The 21003-nt window shown below is 42.2% G+C and overlaps 1 protein-coding gene across 2 annotated transcripts in view; it reads left to right on the forward strand.

The window, feature by feature from the left end:
• Positions 1-21003, forward strand: part of CNST (consortin, connexin sorting protein) — a 225364-nt gene that overhangs the window by 147889 nt on the left and 56472 nt on the right. The window lies entirely within an intron of this gene.

The following is a 21003-nucleotide window of genomic DNA, read 5'->3' on the forward strand; positions in this document are numbered from 1 at the left end:
GACTTCGTTATCCACCTGGATATAAGCCTGGTACACATGATGAGACTATCAAACGAATGATCATATTTTTATTTTTTTGCATGCTAGTCTCATATCGAACATGAATACAAGAGGTACAAAAAGTCTCATAAGACAGAGTACAACTTCCTGCGATGAGTTAATATATTCTTTCATTTCGGAGCATGTGTGGTCTTGGTCAGTTGATTCTTTATAGACGAAAACTGTACTGAATAAACGAAAATCGTTCATTCTGTTATTATAGCAGAAAATTTTTCATGCTTGTCTCTTTCGGATAACTACGCATGAACTGTCTTAATCAGCTCTCGCAAAGCTGTGTACCAACGATCAGATTATCAGACCATTGCTCCCAAAGCGTTATTTTTTGTCCGATTTTCTCATCGTGTGTATTCAGCTATAGCAACACATCCTAGTCAGCTGTGAAGATATGCACTATTTAGCTACCAAACCCTTTTCTATTACTGGCTTACTGTTTCGGTTATTTACAGACATTTATTATGCCTATTATTGTAATTATGTTTTTGGTGGTTATAATCCTAGTGACTAGCAGTGCATTGTTTGTATCTACCTGTTTTCTTATGTTATGACCTGTATTCAGAAATATTTTGATAAAAATATATAGTAAAAGTGAAATGTCACACAGTGACATTTTATTAAAGTGGAACTACACTGCACCTCAGCAACACAAACCAAAAACACTAGTCAATTAATATTTTATATTCTAAAATCAAACTCGCCCATCCATCCATGTCACCATGCTTTATTTTGTTGAGAAATCACTTTCAAAAACACCCCCTAGCATTTCTGCCCGTGGATATCTTGAGTAAGGGCAGATGATTAATGTAGCATTTACTTCCTGGAATCCATCTGCCCTTAGCCCATGCAGGCAGGAGGGTGTGCTTGGCTAAGAAAACCACTCTACCCCTCCTAAAGGCACATGGGATGTATGATGTAATTTACCCAGCTCTGAAAACCAGGAAATAACTGAAGAAATGTAAAAATTTAAAACAAGTAAATATGATATACTGTCCTATCTTTTTACTAATGCTAGCAGCATAAGGAATAAAAATAATCAATATTGATTGAGAGAGTTAATTTCTGTTGGCCACTCACTGCGCTGCACTGGGAAAAATGCCTGCCATATTTTTTTTCAGCATGCACCACCCAGGTAGGAGAAAAGGCATTTTGACTTGCGGTGCAACTAGGCTGGAATAGCCACCCAACACAGTCCCACTGCACCTGGTGTGAACATATCCTTTAAAGTGTAACTATAATTTTTGTTAAGGGTCCTTTCACACTGGGGCGGGGGCGTTGACGTTGGTAAAGCGCCGCTATTGTAAGCGGCGCTTTACCGTCGGTATGCGACCGCTAGCGGGGCGGTTTTACCTCCCTGCTAGCAGCCGAGAAAGGGTTAAAACCACCGCAAAGCGCTTTGCCGTCGGTATAGCCGTGCCGTCCCATTGATTTCAATGAGCAGGAGCGGTGAAGGAGCGGTATACACTCCGTTCTTTCACCGCTCCGAAGATGCTGCTGGCAGGACTTTTTTTACCGTCTTGCCAGCGCATCGCTCCAGTGTGAAAGCCCTGGGGGCTTTCACACTGGAATGAAAGCAGCTGCACTTTCGGGTCGGTTTGCAGGCGCTATTATTAGTGCAATAGCGCCTGCAAACCGCCCCAGTGTGAAAGGACCTTAAAAGATAAGTTCACCTTTTGTAACATTTTACATATTCAGGGTGTGACATGTTATGGATGGACCGATTTGCTCATAACATTGCCTTGCAACATTTGCATATTAATATTTATAAGTAAACGACATCTGCCATACATCTGTGATTTATTATCATACAGGATATTTATAGCGCCAACAGTTTGCTCCCTGCTCTTGAGAGCTTACACTCGGTAATTTATGTATATTATATAAAGTGTTGAGTTCTTTCCCTTTTTGCTCCATGTTACTTGTTTGTTAGCATTACTTTTGCCGAGCAACTGTCTTTGCTTGCTAACGCCATGACTACACTGCATACAAACCCAGAAACAGCAGCTGGTGTTTTCTTCCTAATCCTAAAAAGATCAACATTAATCATGCAGGTTTCATGCTCCAAGTTCGCTGTGTACGAGTGCGAGATACCCCTTTTTCTGCCAAGTAAGGAGCAACAAGTAATTCAAGAGACAAGTTACTGGGATGGATTACTAGCATTCCCCTTTGGCTTGTTTGAAAATGTGTGTGGAATTAGAGATGGTATTTACTAATGTTAGCATTGTAGTACCATTGAGGTTTGTTAATGTCATGACAGTAATATCTCTGGCAGTAAAGCACTGGCCCGCTTATTTTCAGCAGAGATTGAAGACTCAGAATATATCTATCCATATGCCTAACCGTCTGTCATTTCTAGTGTTCTCTAAATTGAGGTTGTGACATTTAAATAGGAGAAAAAAAAAATATTTCTGTATTTGCAGACTGTAATGCCGTGTACACACGATCGGACATTCCGACAACGAAATCCTGGCATTTATTTCCGACGGATGTTGGCTCAAACTTGTCTTGCATACACACGGTCACACAAATGTCGAAAATTCCGAACATCAAGAAAGCGGTGACGTTCAGCACGTACGACGAGCCGAGAAAAATTAAGTTCAATAGCCAGTGCGACTCTTCTGCTTGATTCTGAGCATGCATGGAATTTTGTGCGTTGGAATTGTGTACACACAATCGGAATTTCCGACAACGCATTTTGTTGTCGGAAAATTTGAGAACCAGCTCTCAAATTTTTGTTGTTGGAAATTCCGACAAAAAATGTCCGATGAAGCCTACACACGGTCGGAATTTCCAACCACAAGCTCCCATTGAACATTTGTTGTCAGAATTTCCGATCATGTGTACGCGGCATTACTGTTTTCATTCATCTTACTTTTGTTAACCTAGAACACTCAAGGAGCTTGCAGTCTGAGGTCCCTATTTCCAGTACTTTTTTTTTTTTTCTTCTCCGAGAATAGGTGCAGGAATCCTTTCTCAGTCACTGACCGTTTGTTTCACCCACTCCCAGTACCCCCACCTCCTTTAGAGAGCCAAGTATCATTTTGTGGTGCTAAGTAATTTGCATGGAATTTATTAATGATAACAAGAAAAGTAGATCCCCCGCAGCCAGCAGCAGTAGTTCTCCCCCACCAGTAACTGTAGATTCCCCAGCAACAAAAGACCCCTGAGAACAACAACAGATCCCAGCAGCCAGCATCAATAGACTTTCCAGCAACGGTAGACATCTCCCTCAACAGCAGATTCATTCAAGCATCAATAGACCCTCCAGCACACCCTGCCATTACATATAATCAGGGCTGTAGGTGTCAGAACTCCGTTCCCCCACATTCCCGTTGAAAAAAATCCTCTTTCACATGCATACATGCACATACTAAGGCCATTTTAAACCAATTTTCCAGCATCTTTCAACTTTTTCCTGCCAAGGCACCCTTTAGAATTGCGCATAATCCCAGGGCACACCAGTCTGAGGGCTCGTTCACACCAGGCAGTGCATCCGAGCCTGAACGCTCCCACACCTTGCATTCTTTAATATGAGCTGCTCTATGCATGAAGGTAAAACCTCTCCCCTCAGCCTCCCCAATACTTACCTGAGCCCAACCCCGATCCAGCAATGTGCACAAGAGCAGCAGCTCTCCCGGGTCTCTCTCTCCTCATTGGCTGAGACACAGCAGCGAGAGACATTGGCTCCCACAGCAGGACACAGCAGGCGAGGAGGGGGCGGGCTGAACCACGGCCTGTGTGTCTTGTGGGAATGAGCACCCCCAAAGCAAGCAGCTTGCTGTGGAGGCACTCAGCAGAAGGGGCAGGAGCCAGGAGCGCTGGCAGGGGGGGGACCCATAAAGAGGAGGAGGATCAGGGCTGCTCTGTGTAAAATCATTGCACAGAGCAGGTAAGTATGACCTGTTTGTTTTTTAACCACTTAAGGACCGGAAGATTTTCCCCCTTGTTGACAGGCCATTTTTTGCGATACGGCACTACGTCGCTTTAACTGACAAAGTTATAATGTCTACAAAATAGGGGATAGATTTATGGCATTTTTATTATTATTATTTTTTTTTTGTTTGTTTTGTTTAAATAGTAATGAGAGTAATGAGCGATTTCTTTTTTAGCGGGACTGCGACATTGCGGCGGACAGATCGGACACTTGACTTTTTTTTTGGGACCACTGACATATATACAGCAATCAGTGCTATAAATATGTGCTGATTATTGTATAAATGACACTGGCAGGAAAGGGGTTAACACTAGTGGTGCTCAAGGGGTTAAATGTGTTCCCAGGGAGGTGTTTCTAACTGGGGGGGAGTGTACTGACTGGAGGAGGCTAGAGATCACTAGGAAGAGACAATCACTCTCTACTCCCCTGTCAGAACAGGGATCTGTTTGTTTACATCGACAGATCCCCATTCCTGGCTCTCTGTGGAGTGATCGCGGGTGACCCGTGGACATTGCGGCCACACACATCGGCTCCCCCGCCGTGCAGCGGGCGCGTGCCTGCTATAGCTCTTAAGAGCCAACATACACCTACGGCGATTTGCGGGAACGCGCTGACCTGCCGCAGTATGACGAAGGCGGCTGGTCAGCAAGTGGTTAAAAAATAAATAAAAAACTGTACCTTTTTAGTATGACTTTTTATTGTAAAGTCATGTGGCATACTGGGTGCACAAAATAATATTCCACACCCCAAACATGCATAATTGTATTGGACTGTATGGTTCAGTGCGCGTTCTCTGACCTGCTATTTGGGAAACCATCTCACTATAGCTTGATAACGAGGAGCGTTACTCTTTTATACATGCAGACCTTTACAGTATGTTAGTCATTTTGTTTATAATGCGCATCCTTTGCCTAATGATGCTGTTTAATTATTTCTGGGAAACAGTAAAATAATTTTAGTTTTGAGATTTTTCAAACAGAACACTGTGTCTAAATTAGACCAGTTTCCAGTCTATTATGCTATAATTTTAATAAGATGGTTAATCAAACCTTGACTGTTATTTTTTTTTTTTTCTTTTTCATTTAGCAAATAACAAAAGCCCTTTTGTTATGACAGCTACTTGGTATCTTTGTGAGAAGGGAAACTTGCTTCTAATCAGAGCTGTGTTGTGGCCATTGCCAGGTTGTTATCTCATTACATGATAGTCACCATGTTTTCAGTTTGAGGTTGTATTACACAGGAAACGGTGAAGTCTGTAGTAGTTACTCCAGTTTCATGTTATTCCAGAAATAGTCAAACATTCCTTATGATTGTCTAGTAAAACTTCTATATACAAAGTATGCACTTCGAATACTCAGTACGGGACACTTTGACAGTATATATATGCAAGTGCTTTACCCTTCACATTTTTGCCTTCTGCTCATGCCATATTATATTTCCATATATGGTTAATGTAATTTCTGGTAGTTTGCTGGAGGGAGCAGCACCTTGTCTTCATGTATGTTCTCCTTGGGGAATTTTTTTTATTATATAATGTGTAAAGGTGTCCACACGTAACCTTTATATGTTTGACCTGGTTTCTAAATACCCTAGAGATCCCAAATGTGCATGATGCATACTCTAAGCTAATCTCAACTTTGGCTCCAGATCAAGAGCTTTGTATGCAAAATGCTACTCACTTTGTCTCCGGCTTCACTGTGTCTCCAGCTCTGTGGTGTCTCGTAGCCATGACACCTATGCCGAAATCAGTAGATAGGGTCTCCCCCAGCCCCTCCCACTTCACATGCCTCACCAGTCAGCTGACCTCTAGTCTCTGCCCCCCCAACCATGCCGTGAACTGAATGAGTGGCTGCAAAGAGCCTGAGTGGGCGGCCGCGGGTTTCAGAGACAGCCCTGATGGGCGGCCACAGGCTTCGGAGACAGCCCTGGTGGGCGGCCACAGGCTTCGGAGACAGCCCTGGTGGGCGGCCACAGGCTTCGGAGACAGCCCTGGTGGGCGGCCACAGGCTTCGGAGACAGCCCTGGTGGGCGGCCACAGGCTTCGGAGACAGCCCTGGTGGGCGGCCACAGGCTTCGGAGACAGCCCTGGTGGGCGGCCACAGGCTTCGGAGACAGCCCTGGTGGGCGGCCACAGGCTTCGGAGACAGCCCTGGTGGGCGGCCACAGGCTTCGGAGACAGCCCTGGTGGGCGGCCACAGGCTTCGGAGACAGCCCTGGTGGGCGGCCACAGGCTTCGGAGACAGCCCTGGTGGGCGGCCACAGGCTTCGGAGACAGCCCTGGTGGGCGGCCACAGGCTTCGGAGACAGCCCTGGTGGGCGGCCACAGGCTTCGGAGACAGCCCTGGTGGGCGGCCACAGGCTTCGGAGACAGCCCTGGTGGGCGGCCACAGGCTTCGGAGACAGCCCTGGTGGGCGGCCACAGGCTTCGGAGACAGCCCTGGTGGGCGGCCACAGGCTTCGTAGACAGCCCTGGTGGGCGGCCACAGGCTTCGGAGACAGCCCTGGTGGGCGGCCGCGAACAGGCTGTGAGAGTGGCGCGGGCTTCAGGAACAGCCCAGGATTTGGTGACCCCTGGCAAATCATCATTCGACCCCCAGGTTGAGAACCACTGCCATAGATGGATCAAAATGCAGCCAGTTCAGGAGAAACTAAATGTAGTTAGATCCCATCCATCTAGTACAACAAACCTGTTTTTTGTACTACTATTTGTTTTTGTTTATATGGCCTTCTCCATTAATCACTTGATTTTTTTGCTATTCAGCACTATGCTACTTTGCCTTTTGTGTGGTCATGCGGCACTCTACACAAATTATATTTCTTCGTTTTTGTCATACAAATAGAGATTTTGGTGGTGTTTGATCACCACTGGGTCTTTTTTTATTTTTACGATCTAAATGAAAAAAGACCAACAATTGTGGGAAAAAACTATATTTTCCACCTTCTGTTCTAAAAAAAAAAAAAAATATCCAATTAAAAAAAAAAAAAAAAATCAAATGTCTTGATAAATTTAGGCCAAAATGTATTCTGCTACGTCTTTGGTAAAAAAAAAACAAAAAACAATAAATATATATTAATTGGTTTGAAAGTTATAGTGTCTACAAACTATAGTATTCATACTGGAATTTACAAAGCTTTAGACGCTGTGAAAGAGTGGTGGGCAATCTGGCCCTAAGACACTATTTGGGAGGGTCACTGACATCGCTTGTGACACTAATGCAGTGATCCGTGATAATACTGTACACTGACACTGGCTGGGAAGGGGTTAACATCTAGGGGCAATCAAGGGGGTAACTGTGAGCCTAACAATGTGAAATATGTGCTGCTTTTATTTTACTTTACTATCTTGTCCCTTTTTTCCTTTTTTTTTTTTCTCCCTGCTCTGCAGAGAGAAGAAACAGCCAGATCTCTGTTTCCTGTACACAGAACTCTGTGCTTTTATATGTGTGTGATTGGCCTCAGCTGACTTCAGCCAAAATTATTGGCTGAAATCAGCTGCCAAATTCGTGTTGTGTCTAATCACAGCAGGGGGCACACGCATGCGTGCCCCAAACCCTGAATAAAAGGCTGCAACATACCAGTATGTCACCCAGCCTGCATATGCCATCCGCTCACAGTAAAGCTACTGTGGGTGGCCACAATTGGTTAAGCAATAAAAATAATTGTCTTTTTAGAGTTCTTCAGTACTCTGCAGCAGAGGTAAGCGCCCCGATTGATGAATTTGGGAGGTCCCCAGGTGCAAAGAATATCTTTATACATCCATTGGGGTGACCTTTAGGCCATTAGATCATATAGTACATTTTTAAGGAATGTTTAAAAGTTCAGGAATTTAAAAAAAATAAACCATCCTACTCCCCTAGATGGCTGCAGCACCAATCCCAGCTGCACCTGTCCCCTGCCGCCTCTACACCAAAAATTGTGCAATTCATAATCGCTGATCACTCTGCAGTCGCTGGCTCTGTGTTCTGCCCCCTAGCGCTCGCTGGAGCACCAAGCTCTGGAGGGAACGGAAGCAGCTTGCTCAGTCTCCCAGCAGCTCGCTGAGCCAGCTGCCGGTCCAGGCATCTTGGTAGAGCTTTACTGTAATGTCAGGATCTTTCCAAAGCCTGGACCAGCTAAGTGACTTCAGCTGACAGCGGGCTTTAGCCTGCTGTCAGCTGATAACCGGTCACAGAAGTGCAGAGGCAAGTGCCATCTTTAGATTCATGGGAGAAGTAGTGCCAAAATAGCTTTGGCCCTACTTCTCCTTTTAATGACCAGTTTAATGTACAGAAGATTATAACCTAAAATGTAAAAAATCATGGGAAATCTATCTATGTATTGGATTGTAATCTGCTGGTCAGCAGCAATGCGCATGAATGCATATAGACACTCAAAATGTGCCATTGCTTCTAAAGTTGTACTGTCTTGTGTTCATGTGAACACTATGATATAGTGCATGCATATCTGCAAAACCTTACTTATTTTGCTTTGTCCATGTTGTGAAATTTACTTAACCACTTGCTTGCCAATTTTCAGCTTTAGGTGCTGTCGCACTTTGAATGACAATTGCGTTGTCATGTTACACGGTACCCATATGACATTTCTTTTTCATACATCATGAAACACGGAGTCGGGCTAATTTTCATTACCTACTGGGTTATACTCCATGGAAAAGGGGTATGGCTGGAAAGTCCTCGATAGAATACGGCACCTCATCCCAGTAATCATAAACAACAGCAATAGGGGATAGGAGAGGGGATTATAACGGTGCCAAGGAATTTAAAGATTTATTACACATAGGTAGTTAAAAAGTATAATTTTATTAATATACATAGTAAAAAAGGGTACAAAGGACAAGGGTGTAATATATATATAAAAATGAAGTAACTGAATAAACATACAAGGAGTACAACAGAGACCGGCCAGTGTGTAAGAAGGCAGGTCTTTAACAGGTAATAAATTCCTATATGTTTCGCCAACTTTGGCTTCCTCCGGGAAAGATGGTTATACCTGTACACTTTCGTAAATTCTAGATAGAAAAAAAAAAGGGGAAAACAAATAACAGTATATGCTAATATTACATATGAAAACAATATTGATTTATCAATTTTTTAGTTAAATGAATGCCGGTCATGGCTAGAGCTCCCCCTAAGGATAGACAAACAAAGACCTAGCAAGCAAAAAAGAGTACGTTCAATATGTAATGTATTGTATAGGGATCCTTTGAAGGATTAATAATCCAAATCAAAGTAGGGGGGCTAACATAGCCTCAAAATACTTAGTGTGTATGTAGTAAAAACAAGAACAAAACACAAGGGCGCCCAAAATGCTGAGTGACTATGAAGACTGAGAAAGATGAAGATTTCCACTAAGACGAATAAAGTCTCAGATGTAATATCACTGAAACAAAAAAAATAAAAGAATACAGACAGTGTAAAAATATATAATGTAATTCCAGCAAATGACCAAAAGGAGTAATTGATTGCAAAGAGGTAGTGAAAAAGTGAGGGCACTCACCAACAAGACTAGCATATGGTTAATAATAGAGTAAACTCTTACTATTAACCGTATGCTGGTCTTGACAGACAGACATTTCTCGAGCGCTGTTTTGCTATTGGCCCCTTCAATTCAATTCAGCAGGTTTCTCGTTTGGCTCTCTCATCTGTACATATGCGCAGACTCTTATGGCTTAAGAACTGGTCAGCCGAGCTTCCTTGTAAAAAGTTATTGGCAGGTTTGCCTTTTCATGGGGAACGTTTATTTGGTGATCATTTGGACAAATATATCCAAAAGATCTCCAGAGGGAAGATTTTTCCATTTCCTGTGAAGAAAAGCACCAGACGTCCCTCGTTTAAACCTCAGGGACTGCTTCCTCCAATGTCTCGGCATCAAGGCAGTTCCGCCGCCAACAGGGCGCTAGGGCCAGGGCCAGAAGAAGCCCTGGGTCCAAGATTCTTCTAAACCAAGCCCTCCTTTTGAGTGGACGCCCCCATTCCATCGAGTGGGGGGAAGGCTGCTGTATCTTGCGGACATTTGGAGAACAATAATTCAGGACGAGTAGGTCACCTCAATTATATCTTGCAGTTACAAGCTAGAGTTGTGGGGGGTTCCCCCTCAGAGGTTTTTAAGATCCAGCATTCCCTCGGATCCTCCAAAAATAAACTTATTGCTTCATGCGCTACATCATTTAATACATCAAGGACTGATTGTAGAGGTTCTGGTATCCGAAAGGGGCACCGGGTTTTACTTAAACCTATTTACGGTTCAAAAACCAAACTGGGACACAAGGCCCATTTTGGACCTAAGATCCCTGAACAAGTATCTACTGATACAGTCCTTTCAGATGGAGTCTGTCCAATCAGTAGTAGCCTCACTCCAGAGGGGAGATTTTCTAGCCTCCATCGATATAAAAGATGCATATTTACACATACCTAAATTTCAGCCTCATCAGGTTCAGGTCATTTTCAGTTTGTGGCTCTACCCTTCGGGCTGGCTACAGCTCCCCGGTAGTTCACAAAGGTCCTAGCACCAGTACTGGATCTTTTAAGAGCCCAAGGGATCTTGGTAGGGCTGCAACTAACAATTATTTTCATAATGGATTAGTTGGTCGATTATTGTTTCGATTAATCGGTTAATAACCTTAAAAAAAAAAGTGTGGTGTATAATTTAGTTAATATGTAAAGTTTTTTAAAAAAGCAATTTATTCTTAAATATCTCTATGCAGTGGTAAATAGTAAGTGATATACAACCAACTATATATTTTAAAGAAAATATTCCCGCGCTATCAGATATGGAATCAGCTGGGGGTGGAAAAGCTGCTAGCACCGATTTTGGTATACACCTGACTTTATTAGTAAATATATATAAATGGGTGGTACTGCGCTGATCCTAAATAAAGGGTGGTGTGGCTTAAATAATAGGCATCACACAAAAAAGATTATTCAATTGGTGCGTAGTGCTAACCTAAAACCGTATAAATATCATAACCTTAAAAAGCTTCCAAAAAAACATTCATATAAAAAATTAATATCACCGTGATGTATGACTGACTGAGTCAGTAACAGAACAACACTAAATGCAGTGCAGGTAAATTGTGATTTAAGCTATGTGCACACACAGCTCATAAAAAGTGACATTGTGCAATGTGCAATATAATACAATTGTAGTGACAGTATGCTAGACTCCACATACAGTGCAAGAAATGTAAAAAAATCTAAAAAAATCAAAAATCAGATACAATATGAATGTCCCAAAATAAGAAAATAATTATTACAAGTAAAGTCCTTTTGTGAAAAAATATATAAATGTGGCAGCAACGTTCAAGCATGCAGACGTTGCAATTAGAGTGCTCAAAAGTGAATCACATCTGGTGCATCTTCGTGTGCAAACACACAGGTGGGTATTGGCCCCTTACCTTAGGGTAATAGGGCAAAAGCATATGGCCAGACAAAGCCTTTATGGTATCCACCTGGGGGTTCCAGCGCTCACCGTCCTAGATCCTGGGATATGGTTCTCTCAGATACAGTGCGGGGGGGTATGTAAAATACAGATAGAGGATTTATAGTAGTCACTGGCCAGTCGTTTTCTTCTGGCTGCTTTATTCTGTCTGAATCCGGTATTGGAGCTAAAGTAGAATCGGCTTGTTCCACCAGGACATCATTTCTTGTGCATGTATCATATTTGCCATTAGCGATGATATCAGTGCCAGAGCATGATCAGATCACCATCCTGGAAAAGCTTTTCCAGGATGGTGATCTGATCATGCTCTGGTACTGATATCATCGCTAATGGCAAATATGATACATGCACAAGAAATGATGTCCTGGTGGAACAAGCCGATTCTACTTTAGCTCCAATACCGGATTCAGACAGAATAAAGCAGCCAGAAGAAAATTACTGGCCAGTGACTACTATAAATCCTCTATCTGTATTTTACATACCCCCCCGCACTGTATCTGAGGGAACCATATCCCAGGATCTAGGACGGTGAGCGCTGGAACCCCCAGGTGGATACCATAAAGGCTTTGTCTGGCCATATGCTTTTGCCCTATTACCCTAAGGTAAGGGGCCAATACCCACCTGTGTGTTTGCACACGAAGATGCACCAGATGTGATTCACTTTTGAGCACTCTAATTGCAACGTCTGCATGCTTGGACGTTGCTGCCACATTTATATATTTTTTCACAAAAGGACTTTACTTATAATAATTATTTTCTTATTTTGGGACATTCATATTGTATCTGATTTTTTATTTTTTTAGATTTTTTTTTTTTTTTTTTTACATTTCTTGCACTGTATGTGGAGTCTAGCATACTGTCACTACAATTGTATTATATTGCACATTGCACAATGTCACTTTTTATGAGCTGTGTGTGCACATAGCTTAAATCACAATTTACCTGCACTGCATTTAGTGTTGTTCTGTTACTGACTCAGTCAGTCATACACCACGGTGATGTTAATTTTTTATATGAATGTTTTTTTGGAAGCTTTTTAAGGTTATGATATTTATACAGTTTTAGGTTAGCACTACGCACCATTTGAATAATCTTTTTTGTGTGATGCCTATTATTTAAGCCACACCACCCTTTATTTAGGATCAGCGCAGTACCACCCATTTATATATATTTAACCAACTATATGGTTAGGGAGCAAAATATTGAATCCACTCTGAGAATAAGACAGAAGAGATATACTGTATATACACTATTAGAGGAGATATACTGTATACACTATTAGAAGAGAAATAGTTTTTTGGCCAATTTGTTGTTGGGCAGATTAAAAAATACAAATTGCTGCAAAAACGCATTACATGCTTTTCTGCAGCTTCTCCATTGAAGTATATTGAACCAAAAAAGCACCGTTTTGGGTTAAAAAAAAAAAATAAAAAAAAGTCCTTGACCCTTTCCAAATACGCAGCAGCTGAAAAAGATAGATAGATGTGAACGTGTCTCATAGAAAACCATGTTAAATGAACTATAGTGTGTTTCTGCAAAAAGCCCCAAAAAACACAAAGATGTGAACCAGGTCTAAGACGTTTAGTAACATAATGGGGTTAAAAAAAAAAACTAAAATGAGCCCTTTATAGTACAAAAAAAGCAAATAATCGCTACTGTAAGGGGTTCATTTTTTTACTGTAGAACTGTGAAAGTAATATTTACAGTAGCGATTATTTGCTCTTTTTGTACTATAAAGGGCTAATTTTATTATTTTTAACCCCATTATGTTACTGGCCGATTAATCGATTATGAAAATAGTAATCGATTAATTTCATAATCGATTAGTTGTTTCAGCCCTAGATCTTGGTGCTTGGTTATCCGTTCGACCTCCTGCTCAGATAACTCACTACAGGCTCTAGAACAGAGCATAACATGCACAGTGCGGTATTTGGAAAGCTTAGGCTGGATCATAAATACTGAGTAGTCAACCTTGAGACCAGCTTAAAGTCTAAAGTATTTAGGTCTGATCCTAGATACAGTTAAAGCAAGAATTTTCTTGCCACCCGTAAGGATCTGTGCCCTAAAGGTTCAGGTGCATCTGATAAGGGCCACCAGACAACCCTCCATTTGGCTTGGTATGAGTCTTCTAGAGAGGATGGTATCCTCCTTCGAACCAGTGCCCTATGCCCAGTTCCATTCCAGACCTTTACAACAGGACATCTTGTTGGCCTGGACCAGAAGAGGAAAAGCCCTGGATTATCCAATGTGCTTATCTCCTCGGGCACGCTTAAGCCTAAACCGGTGATTGCAGGATCAGAACCTGCGAAAGGGAAAATCCTTTCTCTTGGTAACTTGGAGAGTAATGACTACAGATGCCAGTCTCTCAGGCTGGGGAGCTACCCTAGAAGGGCTCACAGCTCAGGGGAAATGGTCAGGGACAGAACAGATCCTGCCCATCAGCGTCCTGGAATTACGGGCAGTACGTCTGGCCCTACAGTCCTGGACGGTGGAGCTTCAGGACCGCCCTATCGGGGTTCAGTCTGAAAATGCCACTACCGTGGCCTATATAAACCACCAGGGCGGTACCAGGAGTTGTTTAGCTCTGAAGAAGGTGAACCACATACTAGCCTGGGCAGAGGGACATGTGCCGATTATTTCGGGAGTAGAGAACTGGAAGGCAGATTATCTCAGCCGCCAGCAGATCTACCCGGGGGAATGGTCCCTACGCCCAGGAAATTTGCTAGCTATGGGGATGGCCAGAGGCCGACCTATTGGCATCCAGATTCAACAACAAGCTACAGCAATTTGTGTCCTGAATAAGGGATCCTCTGGCAATCGGAGCAGATGCTCTGATAGTTCCAAGGAGACAGTACTCCCTGGTTTATGCTATCCCTCTCCTTCTACATTTGTTGCGCAGGATTCGGAAAGAGGGGGTTCCAGTCATTCTGGTGGCACCAGCCTGGCCCAGAAGGCCCTGGTTCCCGGAGATTGTGAGACTGACAATAGACGGGCCATGGACGGTTCCACGTCGCCTCGATCTAATGTCTCAAGGTCCTATATTCTACCCCAATTTACAGTCTCTAAATTTGAAGGCATGGCTATTGAAGCCAGGGTGTTAAAGAACCGTGGCATGTCGGGATCATCAGTATCTACCCTAGTGAATGCTAGAAAAGTTGTCACTAGGAAAATTTATCATGAGGTCTGGAAGAATTATATTGCTTGGTGTGAAGCCAGACAATGGCATCCTCGGAAATAAGTAATTGGGAAAATAATCTTTTTTTTCTCCAGTCACCTGTGGTAATCAAATTGGCTTTGAGTACAATCAGGGGTCAAGTTTCGTCCCTATCAGTATTCTTCCAAAGGCCTTTAGCCTCCCATTCACTGATCTGAACCTTTATGCAGGTGGCAACTCGTTTGCCTACCCCCATTAGGTCACCTATGTGTCCTTGGAACTTGAATTTGGTGCTGTCTGCGTTACAGAAACAACCATTTGGACCTATCAAGGAAATTCCATTAGACTTTCTGTCACGCAAGCTAGCCTTCCTGATGGCTATCACCTCGGTTAGAAGGGTGTCTGAGTTGGCGGCCCTTTCATGCAGGGAACCGTACTTGATCCTTCACCACAACAGGTTTGTGTTATGACCTGTTCCATCCTTTTTGCCAAAAGAGGTGTAGGTCTTTTTATTTAAATAGGGACATTATTTTGGCTTCTTTTTTCTCTCAGCCTCGTTCAGCCGAAGAGAGATGTCTGCATTCTTTGGACATTGTCCTGGCTGTCAAGGTTTATTTGTCTAAATCCGCGGAGATCCGAGGATCAGACTCCTTTTTTGTTTTACCAAAAGGACCCAAGAAAGGGCAGGCAGCTTCCAAGGCTTCCATTGCCATTTGGGTCTGTCAATTGGTCATTCGGGCCTATGGTCTGAAACTTAAAGCTCCTCACTTTTTAGGGTGAGAACTCATTCTACCAGGGGTGCTTTTTGCCATCAGTTATTTGTGGCTCAGATTTGTAAGGCTGCTACCTGGTCTTCAGTGCATATGTTCACAAAATTTTATCAAGTGGATGTTTGAGCAGTCGAGGATTTGGCTTTTGGCCGCAGTGTACTGCGGGCTGCCGTATAAGTTCTGATGGCTATTGTTTGGCAGGGTGTCTCCCTTCCCTCAAGGCTATTTCTCTGGGACATCCCAGTAGGTAATGAATATTAGCTTGACTCTGTGTCCCATGATGTATGAAAAAGAAATAGGATTTTTTCATCATACTTGCCTGTAAAATCCTTTTTCTTGGAGTACATCATGAGACACAGGTCCCTCCCCTCTCTTTTGAGGATGCAGTGCTTGCTACAAAAATGAAGTGCTTCCTGTGTGGGAGGGGTTGTATAGGGGATCACTTCCTGTCTGAAGACCTTTGGTCTACCAGTGTCCATTCACCTGGAGATGGAGTATAACCCAGTAGGTAATGAATATTAGCCTGACTCTGTGTCCCATGAAGTACTCAGTGTTTTACAGGTAAGTATGATGAAAAAAATCCTATTTTTTCAGTTTCTTCACACAAATAGAGCTTTCTTTTGGTTGTATTTAATCACCACTGGATTTTTTATTTTTTTGCTAAATAAAGACCGAACATTTTTGGGAAAAAAAAACAAAACGTTTTCATAGTTTTGTTTCAAAAATTTTGCAAACTGGTACTTTTTCTCCTTCATTGATGTACGCTGATGAGGCTGCACTGATAGGCTGCACTTATCGGTGGCATTGACAATGAGGCACTGGTGATTGGGCACTGATTGGTAGCTCTAATGGGCACTGAGGTGGCACTGGTGGGCACTAGTAGGTACTGCTTAGCAGTACTGATGGGCACTGGTAGGTGGCACTGGTGGGCACTGTTTAGCAGCAGTGGCTGTCAGTATGTTAGGGTAAAAAAATATTACCAGCTTCTGTTTACATCATGTGATCAGCTGTCATTGGCTGGATCACGTGGTAAAGGGCTGGGATCAGCCCTTTACTTCAATCTGTGATCAGCCGAGTCCCAAGGACTCGGCGGTCAGAGCGCGAGCGTGGGAGGACGTACATGGACCCCCTCCTGGCAATTTAAGTCCGCGCTGTACCTGCCGTTCAGCTATAGTGTGGGCTTCAAGTGGTTAATATAGAACTATAGGCAAAACTTTTTTTTCATTTTGGTTAGAGTAAGGGAGGGTAATGACCCCTTTCAGATTTTTATTTATTTTTTTGCCATCTGTGTCCCGTAGCCAAACAGGAAGTGAGGGGAAATCTGTGCAAATTAAGGTTATTTCTTGGGGACCCCAAGGTCACCTGAACTAGTTTCTCCATGTGAAGATATTTGTGATTTTCTTTACTTTCAATATTACAAACCGAACAAATATTGAGTGAATCTCCTTAACGCACAGCCAGCAGTAAAAACTGACAATCTTTCTAATCCCTCCGCACTCTACCCAAGATGATAAAAAACAAAGTTTTGCCTTTAGTTGTACTCTAATGGGGACCCCAGAAGAGGAGGCTTGGGGCTACCCTGTGCTAAATTATTGCACACAGCACTAAGTATAACATCTTCATTATTAAAAAAAAAAAAAAAAAAAAAAAAAGCTAGGCTAGAGCATCAAGCCATTGTTTTTCCATTTTGTAATTCGTCAGCAGCTTCTTAACAACAGTTTTTTGGCTTCCTAAAACAGATGTGGGTTATTATATCAAGTTTCCAGGGAATGCTTAAAGTGCTTCTGTAATAGTCTTGAATTACTAATGTACAAAAGTGCATGGGCATTTTATTTAATAGTAGAAGAGACGCTTAGTCATTTTAAAAGACAAATTTTTTTTTTTTTTTTTCAGCTAATTCAGTTTTTTTTTTTTTGGAATTGAAGCAAGACCTCAGTATGTGTTCTTTTTTTTTTTTTTCTTGTTTATTGCCTTTGTGTTTATGCCTGGATGGTACCCTGGCCATAGACCTCACGTGGCAGGTGTAGGCAATGGTACTATCTCTAAATGTGAAGCATCTGAAATATTCATTTAATGGACTTGAGTGTCAGACCGCTTTTTTGTTTTGACCTCTTGCCACCATATAACACTAAAAGCCTGTACACCTGATAAGAAAAACGTATGCACAATCGGCCGACTATCTGATCGTTGGTATGGTGCTTTCAACATGTCGATTCTGACTGTTCGGGCGAAAAAAAACTGAAGGTGCAGGTGATCATACGTGAACGCAGCGTCCGATTTTCGTTTAATTTGTAGTTTTCGTCTGGGGGAAAAAAAAGATCAGTGGAGCAAGACTACGCATGCTCAGAAATGAAAGAATACATTACAATACAATTCAAAAAATTACATCACTTCCAAATTTGTATTCTGTGGTAGAATTTTCATAAGTTGAGTAACCTAATTTTCAATATGAGACTAGCATGCAAAAAAAAAAAAATTAAAGAAGCGACAAGACAATATTATCGTGTGTGCGAGGCTTTACACTGGTTAAAAAAAAATACAACCTCACCAACCACTAGCTCACCTGAAATGGATAGTTAGTCATCTACTTTTATATGTTCCTGAGTTGTGGCACAGTCTGACCATGATGAAATAACACAGACAAGTACACAAAATAGGGCATACATTTGTTTGTACTGCTGAAAGATACAGCTAGGACAATAGGGGGTTGCTGCTGAAAAGCATGGCCTGCAAAGACTAATGTAGGTAAGGTTACCCATAGATGTAAGATAATTGTTCATTCATCAGTCAGCCGTTTTTATGTCTGCTCTGACATATTCTTGAGTAGGATATACAGTTCAGTTGGTTTCTTTTCTATTTTATTTTTATTACCTTAACTGATCTATGTTGTTTCCGGCAGGATTTTGGTTAGCCCCAGGGGTGTTTGCTTCCCCTTCTGTATTCACATGATCAAGCCCAGGTTCACAGTGAGCTGCGGGAATGAAGCTGTGCGAGTTCAGCTGAACTTGAACGATTTCACTGCCGCATGTTAGTCCCGATTTCGGCTGCGATTTCAGAGATATCTATGCAGGTTTCTGCACAGATGTGAATGTAAATCACAGCCCAAAATTGCAAAAAGTAGTACAGAAACGATTTTTTAAAATCTATGCAGAGCCGCAGATGCGGCATCGCACCAATTAGGATGGTGCCATTGACGGCAATCGCTGCCGATTTGTCATGTCAAATCGCATGTCAAAATGTTCCAGTGTGAACCAGGGCTTAATGTTACTGGTGATGTCCTTGTCCGTCAGTTCCCTGCAGCGTCAGAGTCAGATTGCCCACCGACATCACAGTCCCATTGTTAGTAGCTGATCACCGCCATAAATAATAAATCCAGTATATATACCATATTTTGTAGACACAAAAACTTTTTAAAGCAAACCAATCAATATACACTTATTGGGGATTTTTTTTTTTTACTTTAGACCTGTAGCAAATACGTTTTGGACAAAAAAATTTTGAAAGGAAAACTTTTTTTTTTTTCAAATTTTCATCCTTTTTTTTTTTTAGTTTATTTTGCATAAAATAAAATGGTGATCAAATACCACCAAAAGAAAGCTCTATTTGTGTGAAAACAAAAACTTTGGGTACAGCGTTGCATGACAGCGCAATTACTAGTTAAATTACCTCAGTTCTAAATTGCAAAAAATTGCATGGTCATGATGGGGTAAAATCTTCCGGAGCGCAGGTGGTTAAATTTTGACCTGGATATGAACTTGGCTCACCTCTTGAACCAGAGAGACCACCCAATATACAGTGGGTCATGACTGGGAAACCTGCTCTATATTTGCATTACAAAGTGCCTGGCAGTTTGAGACTTGGGCACAAACCAGCTAGGGTATGCTGATATGTAGGTATCGGTAACTGCTATCTTTGTGTCACTTCAGGTTCATTTTAGACCCATCTCGATAAAGTATCTGTTCAAGGGAAACTTTTTACATTAAATTCTCTTTATTCCTGAAATGCCCTTCCTTTTTGTGACATTAATGAAATAAGTATGACCGCCTTACTTGCACACATGGCTGTTTTCCATTGCGTTAATGCACATAAACCTCCTTTCTGTTATTCATATTCTAGTATATTGATTATCAATATACAGTAAAACCTTGGTTTGAGAGCGTTTTGCAAGACAAGTAAAATTTTTAAATACATTTTGACTTGATATACAAGTGATGTCTTGATATACAAGTAGCGTCATGTCAACTGAGTATAAAAGAGGAGAGGCGCCTCTGAGTGTAGCAATATGGTTACATTTTATGAAGGTACAACATGTAGAAACTCATATGGTTGATTAAAAGAGTCACATGTTAGTATGCAGGAAATAGGAGTAAAGCTATCCACATAGACTGTCCTCCGCACCGCCATCGACGCTGTCTTTCACGCTGCGCTCCACGAGCGGTTCAATCGCTCTACTGCAAGGGGCTGTGTGGGGGATGGTCTATGTGGACAGCTTTACCCTGGATGCCTGCATACTTAGATGTGCATCTTTTAATCATCAACCATGAAAGTTTCTAAGACCCCTTTCACACTGGAGGCATTTTTCAGGCTCTTTAGCGCTGAAAATAGCACCTGTAAATCGCCTGAAAAAAAGCCTCAGCTGCAATCCTAGTGTGAAAGCCTAAGTGCTTTCACACTGGGGCGCTGCGCTGGCAGGGCGTCACAAAAAGTCCTGCAAGCAGCTTCTTTGCAGCGCTGTAGGAGCAGTGATTACACCGCTCCTAAAGCGCCCCTGCCCATTGAAATGGGCAGCGCCATCGAACCGCTGGCAAAGCGAAGCTGCTGCAGCGTTCTGCGGGCGGTTTTAACCCTTTTTCGGCTGCTAGCGGGGGTTAAAACCGCCTCGCTAGTGGCCAAATAGCGCCGCTGAAACTACGGCAAATCGCTGCTAAAAATAGCTGTGCTTTCCCGCCGACGCCCGGGCGCTGGCAGTGTGAAAGTGCCCTTTATGTTGTACCTTCATTAAATGTAACCATATTGCTATACTTAGAAGCGCCTCTCTTTTATACTTTGTAGCACCTGATGAAATTTGCTTCTAATCCCCTTGTGGAGGCTGCCATTTGTGGATGGACATTTTATGGTTACACAACCAATCACATTGCTATAATCTTTTTATATGGACTTTAAACTGAAGGATTTGTGAATAAATGGTTGTGGAGTTTACATTATTTCTTATGGGGAAATTTACTGTGATGTACAAGTGTTTGGATTACAAGCATGTTTCTGGAACAAATTATGCTCGCAATCCAAGGTTTTACTGTATCTGTGATAGAGAGATTCTAAACATAATATTCATAATCATAAAACTCTGTGTAGATGCAGTGGAACAGATAAATTGACAGACTCCTACTAAAACCACTAAGCACTCAAAGCATGTTTTGTCCATGTTTCGTATTATCAAAAGCATTGTATATAGTAGAACCAACTTTTATAGTTCTGTTAAACACAGTATATTGAATGGCAAAGTATCCAGTAGACAGTAATTACAATTGAACATGAGCGTGTCCTGAAAAGGTTTACTGGTCTTTTTTACAAAATATCAGGTGACGAGCAGATGCTGTGAATGTACGAACAGTAATATTGTCTGCTGTATTATGCCTTCAGAGCTGTATATTCTA

Source organism: Aquarana catesbeiana, linkage group LG04 (assembly GCF_042186555.1).
Source record: "Aquarana catesbeiana isolate 2022-GZ linkage group LG04, ASM4218655v1, whole genome shotgun sequence".
NCBI lineage: Eukaryota > Metazoa > Chordata > Amphibia > Anura > Ranidae > Aquarana > Aquarana catesbeiana.